Source organism: Cupressus sempervirens, chromosome 1 (assembly GCF_028749045.1).
Source record: "Cupressus sempervirens isolate cs-2001-9-10 chromosome 1, ASM2874904v1, whole genome shotgun sequence".
NCBI lineage: Eukaryota > Viridiplantae > Streptophyta > Pinopsida > Cupressales > Cupressaceae > Cupressus > Cupressus sempervirens.
This window is the reverse complement of record NC_143118.1, coordinates 411,345,956-411,350,233: the sequence shown is the minus strand read 5'-3', so window position 1 is coordinate 411,350,233 and position 4,278 is coordinate 411,345,956.

The following is a 4,278-nucleotide window of genomic DNA, read 5'->3' as shown; positions in this document are numbered from 1 at the left end:
TTTAGGTTACATTTTAGTTGTACTAATAATGTAGCCAAGTATGAATCCTTGATTTAGGGTCTCCTAGTAGCTTTAAAAAGAGGAATTTAAGCATTAAGTGTATATGGAGATAGTGAGTTGGTGGTTAATCAAGTGAGAAATAAAAATATCACCAAGAATGGTTTGCTCAAGTCTTATAAACATAGAGTATGGGATTTTCTTGAAAGTTTCAATGCATTTAATATTCAAAGCATCCCTAGGAAAGAGAATAGATATGTTGATAGACTTGCAATAGTGGGTGCATCTTACGATGTGCCAAGGAGCCTTGAAGATGAAAAGAAGCAATAGATTAAGGTGGTGGTTAGGCCTGCTATCCCTAACATCAACAGCAATTGGAAAGTGTTTGAATCTAATGAATAATTTGTAAGCTTCTTGTAGAATAAAGTAGAATTCTCGAACAAAAATCAGTTGAGGTTGCATGGCCAATATAGTGATTAGATCATTAATCACATTTCCAACAAGTTGCCTAAGGTTCATACTTCTATAGAGAGTGCCTCCAATCCTAATGACCAAGCAAGAGATAGAGGCATGAACCTTACTACAAGTAGGGATGATCACATACCATCCATGGTTGTTGATGGAAAATCCTTAAACATGGGAAATGTATGTTTTGAAATTGAGCAAGAAAGTTTTATTCATCTATGTCAAGAATTTAGTGATTTATTTGTTAGTGTAAATAATTATTATTTATGCTTTACTTAAGTTTACTTAGATAAATGCATTATTTTATTATTTATTAGGTTAGAAACCTTGGAGTTTGTGCACTCATTTGAGTTGTCATGTTGACAAAATAGTTGTTCACACAATTATTTTAGCACATGTTGTCTACAATATAATTGTACATGCTACACCTTTGTAGGTTTATCCTCTCTTCATTGCACTTACTCTTGTGCTTAATGGAGGATAACCCACACCTGGTGGACATGTGCCTAGTTGTATGACTTATCTTTTTGCTAACTCCTAGGAATTCTAGATGCATCATAGAGGCTTTTATATATAGGCACCTCTAGTGTACTATATATTAAATTGAATATCATATTTTTATTTTGATCATACTTTGTTGGTCTTTTGTGCTAGTTATTGTGCTTCTTAGTCTTGGGTGAATTCTGCCCCAAGGCAAATTCTTACATGGTATCAGAGCCATAGGAGTGTCATTTCATAGCCATTGGAGACCGATCATGCTTCACCTCTATGAGGACACCTCGACTTAGATTTGGAGAATCCGTAGAAATTGGGAGCATCTAGAGCAAAAGTGAACCTCACCATTGCATCTAGAGTGTCGATTCAATGAAAATTGGCTATAAATTTGCCTATGTTGGGCCAAATTCAATTTTGAGACAATTTTTTTTGCAAACCAGCACCCAAAGGCCTAATTTGCAAATCTAGTATGGTCATTCATTAAATCTATTAATTTATTTTCTAGATCTGTATTTTTCTATTCATTTTCAAAGCTATTTTTTGTATAAAAAGTTTGCCTATTCAGCCTGCAAAGAATTTTATTTTGTAGGAACTAGGCGGTGAAACTTTGATCCCCATAGAGAATATTCTATCACAGCATATCAAAATATTCCTTATTATAATGGAAGTCACATATTGTACTCACTCCCTTGTTGAGACTTGGGATTGTGCATCCTTATGAAAATTGATAAGGTTTCGTTTCTAATTGTACACACATAAATGTGACTTCTATAAGTCCTTCTATTCAAGGTATCTCATGGATTGAGTCTCAAATGTCAATCTAGAGATCCCTAGTCATGATGTGCAAAGGAATGCAAATAGCAATAAAGTAGCTTTTAGATGAGCGTAAGAATGAAACCCCTTGCAAGTACACCATGAAATGGGAGATTCTAAGATAAGAGCAAGGATGCTAGTGTCCAAGAACCACTATGAGATGCTATGCAAAATGCAGCTAAACTATATGAAATGCACAAAATTAAACTAACTAGCAATATGAGAGTATTATAATCTTTCTAATTAAACTAAATGATCTACTCTATTGCATATAAGAACCTAAACTAATGTAATATGACATTTAGCTACAATGTTATGCAAGTATGAAAGTGAAGCCACAAGATCTTCCAAAGCTCCAAGAGTACCTATAGAAAAACCCACAACATAATACTAATGCAAAGAGGATGGATCCTTACATGAGGAGAGAGCTTTCACTTTTAAAGAAGTACAAATGGTGGAGTTCATGAGACAAGAAGATCTAATCAAGGGGTGGGAGTTGAATTTTGCATGATCCATGTGCAAGATCATTTCCACAAATCACAAATAGTTGACTTTTGTGTCTCCATGTGAGACAAAAAAGACTTTTCTTTTATTTTTAAAATGAGAAAATGTCTTTATGAGTGCAACTTAGGATAAGAGATGAATTGGGTCTTTTATTTAATTAAAGGGGGGGCATTTTCTTTTTAATTAAATAAGAACTTAGGATATAGTGGTCAAACTATAGGATAAAATCAAATAAATTGATTTTTGGAGATTTGATCAAGATAAATGATTTAAGAATTTTAATAAAAATGTCGAGAAGGGGGCTAATAGTCTAGATGACCATTTTTCAGTGATTACACTAATAATATAAGTAAATTAATATAAATAAATAAATAGTATTTATTATGAAGAGTTTAAATTATACCAAAATAATACCTTTGAAAGATTAAAGTTAAACTATTAGAATTTTATTTTGTACTATTTGAAAGGTGAATTAGACAAGCTATGTGATTGAATAACTATACGTCATATCCTTATATCAATTTGTAATTAATCAAGTTAATAAGGTTTGGGTGAGATTTTGATACCTATGTTGGTTTATTGTGTGTATTAATCGTAACATAGTTTGCCTAGAGTTGATGTATTTGCATGTTTAATAAAGAAGATTGAAGTTTAGTGTAAACTTTGTTGATTTGGTGTTATTGGATAATGATACTTGGTCTTTAAACCTAGTATACAATATATTATACTTGACATAAAATTACGCACATGATATGTTGTGTTGATCATCCTCTCCTATGCCTTATGTGCACATTCCTTGTGCCTTGGTAGACTATCTCTTGGGCTCATAATCTGATGAAGCGTTATTCCAGTAAAAGGTTGAATTTTCCTTGTGTAGACACCTAAAAACCTTTAGAAAATAAAGTATTTTTATTTTCTGAAAAAGTCCTGATGACATCATCATTTATTTATTAATTATTTAATTAATTAATTAATTAATTTTTATGCCATTAAATCCCTTTATCTTAATTAAAAATATTTAATTAAGAAATCCCTCCCAAAAATGTTTAAATCTTATTTAAACATTATTTCCTTATTTATTAATTATTTAATTAATAAATTGACCAAAAAACCCAAAATAAATTTTAAAAAAATTTTTTGCCCAAAACTTGGCCAATTTCCTTAAGACCACTAACCTCTTCCAAAATCTTCTAATCCTTCTTTAATTTTGATTGAAGGCTAATCCCATCATTTCCTACCCCTAATCCCAACTCAAAATATTTAATTAAGATTAAATATTAATCCTCATGTTTATTAAAAAAGTTTTAATAAATATCTCCTCAACCCAAACCCTTGAAATAAATAAAACTTTATTTATTTCCTAAAAATCTAATTTATCCTCATCCTAAGAAGTTCTAGACTCTTCTAGAAAGTCTTCATCCTCATCCTAGGAAATTCTAGACTATTCTAGAAAGTCTTTATCCTCATCCAAAGTCTAGACTCTTCTAGAAGATGTCTTTAAACCTAATCCTAATCCCCTCCTAACCTTGTCACATTCTCTAAACATGGGTTAAAACTTACTAACCCAAGCCAAAGTTAACAAATATCTCCTCCTTCACCCACCCTCATTAAATGCCATCCACTTGCCTATCCCTAAGCTAATCCTAAACCATCCTAATCCATCCTCTAATCATTTGCACAAGCCTAAACAAGCTTAAAACCTTCCTAATCAAGTCCAACTCGAAATTTCTCTCATCACCCTCAAAATATCTCAACCATAAAACTTTATGAACTCCACTAGGTCATAAATGACTCTTACAAGCCCTTTTATTGCTCTTACAAGTCATTATGAGGGTCTTTATGAAGATTTTATCCCTTGAGCCTCCTTTGTTGACTCATCCTTCCCCTTTTCTCCATCCTCTCACCATGTGACATGTGTCACTCCTTGATTGGTTGTAAGGAAGCATAATCCATGTGCTCTCCTCTCATGCAATCTAAGCCCTCCATGAGCTTTTTCTCATCCTT